At 42.1% G+C, this 15,171-nt stretch overlaps 1 protein-coding gene across 2 annotated transcripts in view; it reads left to right on the top strand.

The window, feature by feature from the left end:
- The window catches only part of add3a (adducin 3 (gamma) a), a 212,462-nt gene that overhangs the window by 19,752 nt on the left and 177,539 nt on the right, over window positions 1-15,171 (top strand). The gene's annotated exons all lie outside the window — the stretch shown is intronic.

The following is a 15,171-nucleotide window of genomic DNA, read 5'->3' as shown; positions in this document are numbered from 1 at the left end:
TTAAATATTCAGATTTTCCTATTCCATTCAGAAAATATATAGATTTTTTTGCAGTTTGTTGTAAATATCTACCACATATTACAATATCAGTAGACATTTTATATTTTGGTTCGAGGAATGACATGCGACCTTTGACCTGGATGTTCACGTGGTTACAGTGTCAGTTGCCTGTTGATGTTTATTGGTAAACGACAAAACTAGAAATTAATACAAACAACAAATGATGAACAAAATGTGATCTATGGAAATCCTTAGAAAGTGGAACAAAGATTTTCTGACGCAGGTTAAACATCAGCGCATTTGTTTACAAACGTTAGAATTACTTCCTTGTTTACGTAAGCACCGACATCCATATATTTATATAAAAGATATTTTGGACTAAATATAAGTCTATGGAAAACAAATTTTAAATAAAAACTATGTTTTGTTAACTTGACACTACGTACCTATTTTTATTTTTAAATTTATTTTTATAAATAATCATCTGGGCGTTGATAATTGTGGAACGGTGTCACGTGATCTGATGTGCTAAGTAATCAGGAATCAACGCAGAGTTCCCCCCCCCCTACAATTTATGTAGTGAAAGGTTGTTGTTGTTTTTTTCCTACTTTTGCAACAGCCAAAAGATCGTTAAGTTATCGATAATTGTCGCCACCGCTATAGTATACAATTGTGTACTATAGTAATGACTCGTAATCGCTCTATCTGGCGCCACCTAGAAGATGATGGGTCTTTTGTTTGAGTCTGGTTTCTCACCAAGTTCCTTCATGATTTCCCAGGGAGTTTTTCCTTGCTGCTGTTACCTCTGGCCCAATCAATCAGGATAAATCTTAATCTAAATCCATATCCTGATTTCTGTCAAGCTGCTTTGTGACAATGTCCGTTGTGAAAACACGGCCTAAATAAAAGAGAATCAGACTGAACAAAAACTAAACTAAATTCAAAGTTAGTCATGTATTTAAAACAAGAATATTCAGGGTTTCAGTCTGCCTGTTTAAAAAAAGTCGTTACTGTGTATTGAGTTATGTCTCAGCTTTGCAATCGCACATAATGTTCATGATTTTCCAGCTCACGATGAAAGAAATGTCGAAATTTGGCCTGACCTTTTCTTCAGCCCTATTGAAGAATCCACATAGGAAATAGTGATGAATAAATACATGAAGATATGATTTCTAGCCACGAAGCTTATCTAACACTATTTCGGGGGGGGGGTCAAGTTAGAAAAATTCAAGATGATTATTTCTCTTGTCATATACATGAGTTCAACAGAGGTGAACTTACGCTAGCGATTGTGTGTCAGGTCATAGTTGTTGAGAACAGCAATCATTTCTGGCAAACACAAGGTATGGAAATTAATCAATACCGTTTAATGTTAAAGTTAGATTAAAAATTGAAAGTTAAAGTAAAAAGGTCAAAGAAAATGACGGTAACGAAGGTTAAAAAAAATCAAGGTTGAAGTTAGAATTTGAAAAGTTCATATTAAAGTATTAAATTGTTTGTTATTCTAACTGTCGTGTATCGTTGCTTTGTCGGTTTCCTCAAACTGTATGTTGATCTCTTGGCCAGAGCTAGAAAAAGAGCTTAATGTTAAAGCGAGACGGCCTTTCGATTTCATAAAATCGGTGAAATTTAGTTCCCTCTGAAATGTGGTCATTGTGATATGTTTATTTCTGTAATATCTGGCTAGGAAGTTCTTTAATTTGAGGGGATTAAAGCAAATATTGTGCATGAATTTCCTCATTTCGCGCAGTCAAGCAGACCGAGGAAGTCCGTGTGTGTGTGCGCACGCGCAGGTTTACCTTTGAGCGTGCACTGACAGTTCCATCATTCTGCCGCTAAACGAACAGCTGATCACACTGAGGTGCTCGCTGAGCGCCGATATTTATTAGTTTGGCCCTGTGTTTCCTTTCCTTCGTGTACAACCCTGATTCCAAAAAAGTTGGGACAAAGTATAAATTGTAAATAAAAACGGAATGCAATGATGTGGAAGTTTCAAAATTCCATATTTTATTCAGAATAGAACATAGATGACATATCAAACGTTTTAAACTGAGAAAATGTATCATTTAAAGAGAAAAATTAGGTGATTTTAAATTTCATGACAACAACACATCTCAAAAAAGTTGGGACAAGGCCATGTTTCCCACTGTGAGACATCCCCTTTTCTCTTTACAACAGTCTGTAAACGTCTGGGGACTGAGGAGACAAGTTGCTCAAGTTTAGGGATAGGAATGTTAACCCATTCTTGTCTAATGTAGGATTCTAGTTGCTCGACTGTCTTAAGTCTTTTTTGTCGTATCTTCCGTTTTATGATGCGCCAAATGTTTTCTATGGGTGAAAGGTCTGGACTGCAGGCTGGCCAGTTCAGTACCCGGACCCTTCTTCTACGCAGCCATGATGCTGTAATTGATGCAGTATGTGGTTTGGCATTGTCAGGTTGGAAAATGCAAGGTCTTCCCTGAAAGAGACGTCGTCTGGATGGGAGCATATGTTGCTCTAGAACCTGGATATACCTTTCAGCATTGATGGTGTCTTTCCAGATGTGTAAGCTGCCCATGCCACACGCACTAATGCAACCCCATACCATCAGAGATGCAGGCTTCTGAACTGAGCGCTGATAACAACTTGGGTCGTCCTTCTCCTCTTTAGTCCGAATGACACGGCGTCCCTGATTTCCATAAAGAACTTCAAATTTTGATTCGTCTGACCACAGAACAGTTTTCCACTTTGCCACAGTCCATTTTAAATGAGCCTTGGCCCAGAGAAGACGTCTGCGCTTCTGGATCGTGTTTAGATACGGCTTCTTCTTTGAACTATAGAGTTTTAGCTGGCAACGGCGGATGGCACGGTGAATTGTGTTCACAGATAATGTTCTCTGGAAATATTCCTGAGCCCATTTTGTGATTTCCAATACAGAAGCATGCCTGTATGTGATGCAGTGCCGTCTAAGGGCCCGAAGATCACGGGCACCCAGTATGGTTTTCTGGCCTTGACTCTTACGCACAGAGATTCTTCCAGATTCTCTGAATCTTTTGATGATTCGGCGCAGAATTGGGTGGATTAGTGATCCTCTTCCCATCTTTACTTCTGAGAGCCGCTGCCACTCCAAGATGCTCTTTTTATACCCAGTCATGTTAATGACCTATTGCCAATTGACCTAATGAGTTGCAATTTGGTCCTCCAGCTGTTCCTTTTTTGTACCTTTAACTTTTCCAGCCTCTTATTGCCCCTGTCCCAACTTTTTTGAGATGTGTTGCTCTCATGAAATTTCAAAATGTCTCACTTTCGACATTTGATATGTTGCCCATGTTCTATTGCGAATACAATATCAGTTTTTGAGATTTGTAAATTATTGCATTCCGTTTTTATTTACAATTTGTACTTTGTCCCAACTTTTTTGGAATCGGGGTTGTATAACATAACGTCTTTTCTTCTCGCTTTCCGTTACTGTAGTTGATGTTTCACGTTTCGTTCACGTCCTCCATTTTTCTCTCCTGTTTCAAATTTGTATCCCACAATGCCTTGCGTGAACGGAGAAAGCCCACCACGTGATGCATGACATAGTATCTTGAATTGGGTCATGGTGAAGCAGGAAGAAATAGTGGAGAATTTAGGGCCACGTGGAGATGAATTCATTAATTGTTCTATTTTTTTTAAAAACTAAAATTGGAGGTCTGTGATTCGAATTCAGTAGCTTTCAGTCACTAAACAAAAATAATTAGGTGTCAGGGAAAATTCTTTTTGTGACCTACACAGGCTTGTAGTACTCGAGTCTGACTCGTGCCCTGATTTTAAGGACTCAGCTTGAACACTGATGGCTCGGATTCCCACATTAACTGCATTCAGGCTTGTAAATTGGAGACGAGGACTTTTTGGATTTTTTTTCTTTTTTTCTTTCTTTTTTTTGGTAACATGCCATAATAATTTGGCATAATGTATTTAAATCTACATTAATTTTTTGTACTAATTTTGTGAAAGAGTGTCACACCTGGGTGTGCTCCAAACAGACTCTCGTGCGTGACGTAAACGACTCGCACCTGCACAGGATTAAGGCGCAAACAGCACGGCACTGTGAAAACACACTTACTTTGCGAAGTATTGAGTTGCATTGTTGACACATTACAGAGCCTTATTTCCTTGTATGGTTTCCTGATTTCCTGTTTCTCGTTTTTGATTCTGCCTCGTCTACGATAGCCTGTTTGTGCATCGCTCAACCTCTCGCCTGTTTCACTGCTTTTATGATTTTGCCTGCAGTTCGAGATTGTCTTCACTTGTATTAATAAACACACTTTCTGCACTTGCATCCACCTCTGACTGAATACTTCACGCTCGCTGACAAAGAGAAGCATGTTTGCATGTTCACCTGTTCACACGTCATGTTCAGGAACAAACTAATGTTAATGGTGCTGAGACAGCCGCCGTCACATGGTGCGGTTGGAGTCTTGTTCTCAGACTCGACTCAATTTTTTTTAATGACTTGGACTTGAACACTGGGGACTCGGACTTGAGGTGCAGTGACTCGAATACAACGCTGGACCGACACTTGAAAAATCTGAAAGGCAGTCTATCTTTAAGATTTTACCTGGTTAAATTAAAAATAATAATAATAAAGGTCAGGTTAAACTTTAGAAATAAAGTTAAGGTTAATTAGAATTAAAAGCTTGTGTACAGCTTGTTAAAACTTTGTGTGTTGATCTAATTTCCCTGAGGGAACCCGTCCAAAGAGATCAATAAAGTTTTATCTAATCTAATCTAATCTTGGCTAGGTCTCTCAAGAAAAAAAGCTTAATGTCAAGATTTTACCTGGTTAAATAATAATAAAAAAAATTAAAGTTACAAGAAAAATTAAAGTTAGAATGAAAGGTTGAGTCTAAATTTAAGGTTTTAAAGGTTAAGTTTAACCTGAATTAATGATGAGGTTAATTACAACCCGGATTCCAAAAAAGTTGGGACAAAGTACAAATTGTAAATAAAAACGGAATGCAATAATTTACAAATCTCAAAAACTGATATTGTATTCACAATAGAACATAGACAACATATCAAATGTCGAAAGTGAGACATTTTGAAATTTCATGCCAAATATTGGCTCATTTGAAATTTCATGACAGCAACACATCTCAAAAAAGTTGGGACAGGGGCAATAAGAGGCTGGAAAAGTTAAAAGGTACAAGAAAGGAACAGCTGGAGGACCAAACTGCAACTCATTAGGTCAATTGGCAATAGGTCATTAACATGACTGGGTATAAAAAGAGCATCTTGGAGTGGTAGCGGCTCTCAGAAGTAAAGATGGGAAGAGGATCACCAATCCCCCTAATTCTGCGCCGACAAATAGCAGAGCAATATCAGAAAGGAGTTCGACAGTGTAAAATTGCAAAGAGTTTGAACATGTCATCATCTACAGTGCATAATATCATCAAAAGATTCAGAGAATCTGGAAGAATCTCTGTGCGTAAGGGTCAAGGCCGGAAAACCATACTGGGTGCCCGTGATCTTCGGGCCCTTAGACGGCACTGCATCACATACAGGCATGCTTCTGTATTGGAAATCACAAAATGGGCTCAGGAATATTTCCAGAGAACATTATCTGTGAACACAATTCACCATGCCATCCGCCGTTGCCAGCTAAAACTCTATAGTTCAAAGAAGAAGCCGTATCTAAACACGATCCAGAAGCGCAGACGTCTTCTCTGGGCCAAGGCTCATTTAAAATGGACTGTGGCAAAGTGGAAAACTGTTCTGTGGTCAGACGAATCAAAATTTGAAGTTCTTTATGGAAATCAGGGACGCCGTGTCATTCGGACTAAAGAGGAGAAGGACGACCCGAGTTGTTATCAGCGCTCAGTTCAGAAGCCTGCATCTCTGATGGTATGGGGTTGCATTAGTGCGTGTGGCATGGGCAGCTTACACATCTGGAAAGACACCATCAATGCTGAAAGGTATATCCAGGTTCTAGAGCAACATATGCTCCCATCCAGACGACGTCTCTTTCAGGGAAGACCTTGCATTTTCCAACATGACAATGCCAAACCACATACTGCATCAATTACAGCATCATGGCTGCGTAGAAGAAGGGTCCGGGTACTGAACTGGCCAGCCTGCAGTCCAGATCTTTCACCCATAGAAAACATTTGGCGCATCATAAAACGGAAGATACGACAAAAAAGACCTAAGACAGTTGAGCAACTAGAATCCTACATTAGACAAGAATGGGTTAACATTTCTATCCCTAAACTTGAGCAACTTGTCTCCTCAGTCCCCAGACGTTTACAGACTGTTGTAAAGAGAAAAGGGGATGTCTCACAGTGGTAAACATGGCCTTGTCCCAACTTTTTTGAGATGTGTTGTTGTCATGAAATTTAAAATCACCTAATTTCTCTCTTTAAATGATACATTTTCCCAGTTTAAACATTTGATATGTCATCTATGTTCTATTCTGAATAAAATATGGAATTTTGAAACTTCCACATCATTGCATTCCTTTTTTATTTACAATTTGTACTTTGTCCCAACTTTTTTGGAATCGGGGTTGTAGAATTAAAATAATTTTTAAAAAAAAAATGAAGGTTAAATTGTGTATATATCCTACAGTCAGTGTGTCGTATCCTCGTGCCAGATTTTTAAATGTTCGGTGAACGGGGTTGTGGAAAATGTGACTCTAAGACACTGGGAACTCTCTGGTGAAAGAATTGTTTTCTTTAGGATAGAAAGATCCATTCAGCATTGCCTTCAATTGGGACCAAAATGGAGAACTTCAGAAGCCTTTCAGGTTTTTTTCTCAGGAGCTGAAAAATGCTGCCTACCTCGGCCGACTCTTGTTAAGTAAAATGGAAAATATACCGCGTGTTCAGATGTTGCGTTTTACGACATAACCGATGTGTCTCCAGTGTCGGGAGTCATATTACAGTTCAAATGAATGCTCCGTATTTCTGGCGAGCTTTCAAGCGGCTGTTGCTTTGTATCACGAGACACTCAGTGTGTATCAGTGCTTTCGGAGTGCAGAGAGAGACACGTGTCCAGAGTTGGTGTCACTCACTTGTTGTCCAGTAACTGCCTGCTTTGCTACGTGACATCTTAGTAATCTACTTGTTAGTTGCTGAATCTGTGACCGAATTGGTGCTACCCAATGTGTATGTGAAAGAACAGTGCACGTTGAGGGTGTGTGTGTTTGATATGTTGGTGTCTAAGAATCCTTATCCATATAGATTAACTTCTCTGATCTACTTGTCTGTGCCGTCCTTTGAGACGCCGAATGAATCCCATCAGATTAGCTCCTGACGCCGACTCGTTATCTTCACACGCACTTGCCTGTATCAGTGTTTGCGCTGAGGATGTGCTTGCTGAGGGAACTGATAATGTGTGTATCGGAGCAGTGACCGAGAGATACCGTCTTCTGCTGTAGGAACGGGAAACAGATTCCATTTCCTCCTCCGTTGAGATGGGACGGACAGGACGTGGCCTTGTTTTTGCATCGAGCCAGGACCGTAGCCTTTGAAAGGGAGATGAATGGATGTGTGTGTGACTATATGTGTGGTGTCCTCTTATTTCCTTTCACCCCCGTGATGTCATAAGGGTTGTCGCCTGGGGGATGGATGCATTCAGGATGAATGTGGCACGGGTCCTTGATCCCACGATGACCTTGGTGCTGTTACGAAGAGGCCGGAAAACTCAACACAGCACGAGATGTATTGTTTTTGGCTTTTATACAGTATATCAAAATAGGTTTAAAAATAGTGTCCGTGTTTGTCTTTAGCCCAGAGCTACAGATGTTGTTGCACTCTGGAGTGAGACGTCACCTGGTTGTGAAGTACGTGCACAAAGGATAGGAGCCTGGAAATCCATCACGCCAGTCTCTTCTGAAACAAAGTCGTTACTGTCTCCGTGAAGGTCCAGAACCTCCTCCTAAAAACAGACTTCTCATGCTTGTATAACGTTTCATATCTTTGCGTGTTGTTGACTTTGGCACTGAGCCACGAGATACAGGCAGAGGTTTGAGGAGATGCCAGGCGTGAAGAAATCCTTCTTGTTGGAAGGGTGTTCTGCTGCTTTGAGTTGCACTTCTTCTCTTTTGCTTTCTCGAATTCATCAACCCAAATTATTTTCACAGCAAAAAGATTGAAAAATGGAGTCTTGGAAATACTGACGTGAATTTCTGTTGCTTAATTATATTTGTTGCGGGGGGGAGCCCGCGTTTTTTCAATTAAATCATGGGTACATTTTGAAAAGTAGGGCTGCATTTTAATTTTTTTTTTTTCCCCCTCACCATTTAAAAAAAAAAAAAAAAAAGGATGGGGTGTACAAAATTTTGCACCAAACAGTAGGAGATCGTTGTGGGTGAATTAGTGTTCATGATGAATTAATAGTACATATTGGATCATGGGCAGCACGGTGGTGTAGCGGTTAGCGCTGTCGCCTCACAGCAAGAAGGTCCGGGTTCGAGCCCCGTGGCCGGCGAGGGCCTTCCTGTGCGGAGTTTGCATGTTCTCCCCGTGTCCGCGTGGGTTTCCTCCGGGTGCTCCGGTTTCCCCCACAGTCCAAAGACATGCAGGTTAGGTTAACTGGTGACTCTAAATTGGCCGTAGGTGTGAATGTGAGTGTGAATGGTTGTCTGTGTCTATGTGTCAGCCCTGTGATGACCTGGCGACTTGTCCAGGGTGAACCCCGCCTTTCGCCCGTAGTCAGCTGGGATAGGCTCCAGCTTGCCTGCGACCCTGTAGAACAGGATAAAGCGGCTTGAGAGAGATGAGAGAGAGAGATACTGGATCATAGTAATGTCATGCTGGTAAAGCTAATTGAATTAACATTAATAATTAACATGCATTTAATAGGCTAATTCACATTTAATAATTATTTTTGGTCCATGATTTAAGTCTTTTTTTTTTTTTTGGATACGTGTGGTTACTGTTTTGGGATTTGTGAGGTCCTCTGGCTGCTTGTGTGTCTCTGATACATTTTGACATTTGGGCTTTTAGTTCATGCCCCAGTTTGCATCAATAAAACACAAGCGCAATCGTTTAGAAGGGGAATTAAGCACGATTGGATAGAGCTCCAGGAAGAGAACAGTCCATTATCAACCTGTGTGTGAGGGAGAGAGAGAGAGAGAGAGATGGTGCAGGGGAATTGATGCATCTCTGGTCAGTTCAGTTTAGTTTTATTTCCCCATGACCTTAACATTTTAATGCTTTTGTCCTTTGCTTAATTGCTAGTATCGCATCATGGTCCAATTGTTTTTGAGTGTTGGGGAGGGGCGAGGAGGTTTGTCTGTGGAAACGCTCATCACAAAAGGTGCTTTCGGACCTGAGCAACTTTTTCATAGTTCTTCGAACTATGTTCTTCGAGGAAGTCCTCCCTGCCCCCACCCCTCTTTTACCCCTTTTCCACCAAATCAGTTCCAGGGCTGGTTCGGGGCCAGTACTGGTGCTGGTTCACAACTCGTTCAACTTGCGAGCCAGCTGAGAACCAGTTTGCTTTTCCATAGCTCGCGGTGCTAAGGGAAGCCACGTCATTACGTCGTTGTATACGTCAGTTACGTCTTTACGTTTGCATAAACCTTGGCGCGAATATCGAAGCAAAAACAACACGGAAGAAGCAGCAGCAGCAACAACAACAATAATAATAATAATGGATGACTTCGCGTTTGTACAGCTGCTGCTTCTCATCGCTTAAAAATGGCGATCTTTCGCGGTCTCGTTATTGTTGTTGGTCTTAACAACTCCCAACCCCCGACGTAAGCGGTTCTTTCCTCTGGCCCAGCAGAGAGTTGGTGCTAGCCTGGAACCGGTTTCTCTGGCCCCAGAACCAGTTCTTTGTCAGTGGAAACAGAAAACCCGGTTCCAAACTAAGCACTGGCCCCGAACCAGCCCTGGAACTGCTTTGGTGGAAAAGGGGCATTTGTGTATCTGCACTGCAGGACCTGGAAAATGATCACGGCGTTCTCAGAACCATTTTGAAGGACAGTTTTTAACTCCTACTTTAGGGTAGGTAGTCTCCCAGCACAAGAGGACCCATGAGTGACGTAAGTGCACAGTGATTGGTCCAGATGTAACTGCATGTTGATTGGTCGAACATGATCCAATGCAGGTGTAGTGGTTAGCACTGTCGCCTCACAGTGGGTTCGAGCCCAGTGGCCGACAGGGACCTTTCTGTGTAGAGTTTGCATGTTCTCCCCGTGTCTGCATGGGTTTCCCCCACAGTCCAAAAACATGCAGGTTAGGTTAGTTGGTGGCTCTAAATTGACCGCGAGTGTGAGTGGTTGTTTGTCTCTGTGTGTCAGCCCTGAGATGACCTGCCGACTTGTCCAGGGTGTACCCTGCTTCTTGCCCATAGTCAGCTGAGAGAGGCTTCAGCTTGCCCGCAACCCTGCACAGGATAAGTGGCTATGGATAAATGGATGGATGATCCAATGCAGTGCCGGTAACCACCATTTTTAAAAATCCGTGTAAAACGTTAGCCGTGTAAACAACAGCTCTTAGTACAACACGACACGTTTTGACCCGTCAAATAAAAATTCTTCGTGAGCATTTCCTGCTAGCAAGCCAGCTTGCATCCCGTCAGCGTTCCTCCTGGTGATGCGAATGCAACCAAAAGCCCTTGAATGTATGCAGTTCTCTGGGGAGCTTCCCAGTGAGGTTGTTCCTCTCAATAAGTCCCGAGAACGGTTTGGTCCGGAAGCACCTAAAGGTCATGGACTTTTATAACTTGAACGGTGGAACCACCCCCCAAAAATACTTCCTGACTAGCCTTATTTTACATGTAGGTTGCTTGGCATTAATAGCAAATATTTCTATGACTAGCACAGTGTAACCAAGTGTGTCAGTCCTTCCGTAATTCTTTTCTGGATTTTACTTGTAAGTGCCACCCACACGGTTTTTAAGACAAAAGTTCAACGGAAGCTCTCGCTAATGTGATGTCAGGTTGCTTGGAAATGTCAGGTCCCATTCATCAGAAACCCATGTCCAGTGTGGTTTACAATGAAGACCTTGACCTTGCAGGACTTCCTCTGAGCATTTTCCTCCCATCACAGCTCTGATACAAAACAGCGCATGTTAAACATGGAGGTCGTTGCAGCCTGCTGTCATTTTTCCTCGACCCCCTAGGACTGTGACTCACCGCAACTGGGAACTGTTGAAGAAAAACAGTCACCGTTTCCATCACAGAAACGGCACTTCCTGTACAGGGGTGGACCATTACAACTTGATTTGTGTTTTTGTTGAATTTGTACAGTTTAAATCTAATGTGGACATACAGCAGACCCTTTTCTGTGTATGCTAAATTGTTTGTCGTACTTCAGCTGCACAATATAAATATACGTGCATATTGTTCTTGTTGCGATATTCTCTGTCGGGATGTACCAGTTTGATTCTGAAGTCGGAATTGGTATTTTATGATCTTGTAGTTTATACAACCCCGATTCCAAAAAAGTTGGGACAAAGTACAAATTGTAAATAAAAATGGAATGCAATAATTTACAAATCTCAAAAACTGATATTGTATTCACAATAGAACATAGACAACATATCAAATGTCGAAAGTGAGACATTTTGAAATTTCATGCCAAATATTGGCTCATTTGAAATTTCATGACAGCAACACATCTCAAAAAAGTTGGGACAGGGGCAATAAGAGGCTGGAAAAGTTAAAGGTACAAAAAAGGAACGGCTGGAGGACCAAATTGCAACTCATTAGGTCAATTGGCAATAGGTCATTAACATGACTGGGTATAAAAAGAGCATCTTGGAGTGGCAGCGGCTCTCAGAAGTAAAGATGGGAAGAGGATCACCAATCCCCCTAATTCTGCGCCGACAAATAGTGGAGCAATATCAGAAAGGAGTTCGACAGTGTAAAATTGCAAAGAGTTTGAACATATCATCTACAGTGCATAATATCATCAAAAGATTCAGAGAATCTGGAAGAATCTCTGTGCGTAAGGGTCAAGGCCGGAAAACCATACTGGGTGCCTGTGATCTTCGGGCCCTTAGACGGCACTGCATCACATACAGGCATGCTTCTGTATTGGAAATCACAAAATGGGCTCAGGAATATTTCCAGAGAACATTATCTGTGAACACAATTCACCGTGCCATCCGCCGTTGCCAGCTAAAACTCTATAGTTCAAAGAAGAAGCCGTATCTAAACACGATCCAGAAGCGCAGACATCTTCTCTGGGCCAAGGCTCATTTAAAATGGACTGTGGCAAAGTGGAAAACTGTTCTGTGGTCAGACGAATCAAAATTTGAAGTTCTTTATGGAAATCAGGGACGCCGTGTCATTCGGACTAAAGAGGAGAAGGACGACCCAAGTTATCAGCGCTCAGTTCAGAAGCCTGCATCTCTGATGGTATGGGGTTGCATTAGTGCGTGTGGCATGGGCAGCTTACACATCTGGAAAGATACCATCAATCCTGAAAGGTATATCCAGGTTTTAGAGCAACATATGCTCCCATCCAGACGACGTCTCTTTCAGGGAAGACCTTGCATTTTCCAACATGACAATGCCAAACCACATACTGCATCAATTACAGCATCATGGCTGCGTAGAAGAAGGGTCCGGGTACTGAACTGGCCAGCCTGCAGTCCAGATCTTTCACCCATAGAAAACATTTGGCGCATCATAAAACGGAAGATACGACAAAAAAGACCTAAGACAGTCGAGCAACTAGAATCCTACATTAGACAAGAATGGGTTAACATTCCTATCCCTAAACTTGAGCAACTTGTCTCCTCAGTCCCCAGACGTTTACAGACTGTTGTAAAGAGAAAAGGGGATGTCTCACAGTGGTAAACATGGCCTTGTCCCAACTTTTTTGAGATGTGTTGTTGTCATGAAATTTAAAATCACCTAATTTTTCTCTTTAAATGATACATTTTCTCAGTTTAAACATTTGATATGTCATCTGTGTTCTATTCTGAATAAAATATGGAATTTTGAAACTTCCACATCATTGCATTCCTTTTTTATTTACAATTTGTACTTTGTCCCAACTTTTTTGGAATCGGGGTTGTATAATGAGCATGCAACGCGGAGCCTTTGTGCATACATACCCCCCCACCACCACCATTATGCCAACATTAGTTTGCATAATGTTGCTAGTTTCCTAAGAGGTTGTAGAGTTGGGAACTGAAACTCTGTTCCAAATTTGAACCAAATCCAACATGCCAAGTACATGCCTTAATTATTGCAAATAAAGGCTACATATCTGCAAGGATGTACGTAGCTATCTGTCAGGACCTGTCCATGTGACTCCTGCATCAATGCAACAGCTTGTCCATTTGTTTAGGTATGAGCTAGCATGTATGGTTTACGACACAACAGTGTAAAAGACTTGTAGATGGTATACTGTCAGAAGTTTTGTTATCTAAACAGTTGACTTTTTTTTTACCAATTTGGAATCAGCATGAAAAATCAATAAGAAATAGTATCAATCGGCAGAATCAGAGTTGATAAAATACCCAACTCTAAGAGGTTTTCCATATAATATCCGTATCCGGGCAGGGTTGTGGCGGATCCGGAGTGTATCCTGCAGGAACACTGGGCATGTGGAGGGAATACATTCTGGTTGCAGGACATCTTAGGAAGTCGATCTTCTGCAGGAAACCCATGCAGACCCAATGAGAAAATGCCTGTGGAAAAAAAAAAAACATGAACTTGAGCTCAAGATTGAACCCAGGACTCTGTAATTGTGAGGCAACACTGCATGATGTTACCCTTTTTGGGATTCCCTAATTCCCTGCAATATAGCAATAAAATTGGGCAAACCTCCATCCATCCATTATCTGTAACCGCTTATCATGTGCAGGGTCGCGGGCAAGCTGGAGCCTATCCCAGCTGACTATGGGCAAGAGGCGGGGTACACCCTGGACAAATTGCCAGATCATCACAGGCTGACGCATAGAGACAAACAACCATTCACGCTCACACCTCTAGTCAATTTAGAACCACCAGTTAACCTAACCCGCACGTCTTTGGACTATGCAGGGGAAACTGGAGCCCCCAGAGGAAACCCGCGCAGACATGGGGAGAACACGCAAACTTTACACAGAAAGGTCCCTGTCGGCCACTGGGCTTGAACCCAGAATCTTCTTGCTGTGAGGCGACAGTGCTAACCACCATGCCGCCCTGGGCAAACCTTTTTTTTTTTTTTTTTTTGCTGATCCTCTGTTCCCTGATCAGACATTTCAAGACGTCCATGTCACCCATGGCAAACAAAGTAGCATAGTGCAACTTGAGAAATACCTTTATTATGATATTACATTACATGTTTTCCACAGTGACATACACAAGACCCTGCCATACCCAATGGGCAGCCCAGGTAGTGATGCTCAAGGACATTTCAGCCATTCTTGCTCATCCATGGAATTGAATCAGTGACTTTTTGGCCCCAAAGCTGCTTCTCTAACCTTTAGGCCATGGCTTCCACATGGCTGACCTCTTTTGCTGTTTATTTGTATCTGACTTCTCTGCTTCTTCACACTCAACAGACCACTTATCTACCCCTACTAGCCAGTCATCGTGCAGGATGTGGAAATAATCATGGTGCATGAGGCAGGATCCGTCAGAATACTGGTGCAATGGAGGGATGACGAGTTCCTTGCAACTCTTGCTGGGCCTCGTTTTGCAACTTATGCTGGTTGTTGTTTGTATATCGCCACATGCTGTATGGATACCTAATTACCTTCCTCATATACCATTTAAGCAGTTGGAACTGGTTCATATACTGTGTGCAAAAAAACATTCAAGGAATACCTATTGTTCGTGTGCAGTGTTTTGACCAAAATGATCAGCGATCTGAGTGACCCGACTGGTCAAAAACATCCCTGAAGTGACTGAAATTGGCCCTGATGCTCCCAGCAACACCCAGTAAATCACTTGCTATTGATCAGAGTATTAATTTGAATATTTTAGCTTCCCAGCGGCACAGTGGTGTAGTGGTTAGCACTGTTGCCTCGCAGCAAGAAGGTTCAGGGTTCGAGCCCAGCAGCCGATGAGGGCCTTCCTGTGCGGAGTTTGCATGTTCTCCCTGTGTCTGCGTGGGTTTCCTTCAGGTGCTCTGGTTTCCCCCACAGTCCAAAGACATGCAGGTTAGGCTAATTGTCGACTCTAAATTGACCATAGGTCAATAGACCGTAGGTCAATTTAGATGAATGGTTGTTTGTCTCAGTGTCAGCCCTGCGA

Source organism: Neoarius graeffei, chromosome 27 (genome assembly GCF_027579695.1).
Source record: "Neoarius graeffei isolate fNeoGra1 chromosome 27, fNeoGra1.pri, whole genome shotgun sequence".
NCBI lineage: Eukaryota > Metazoa > Chordata > Actinopteri > Siluriformes > Ariidae > Neoarius > Neoarius graeffei.
This window is presented reverse-complemented; position numbering and strand designations above follow the sequence as displayed.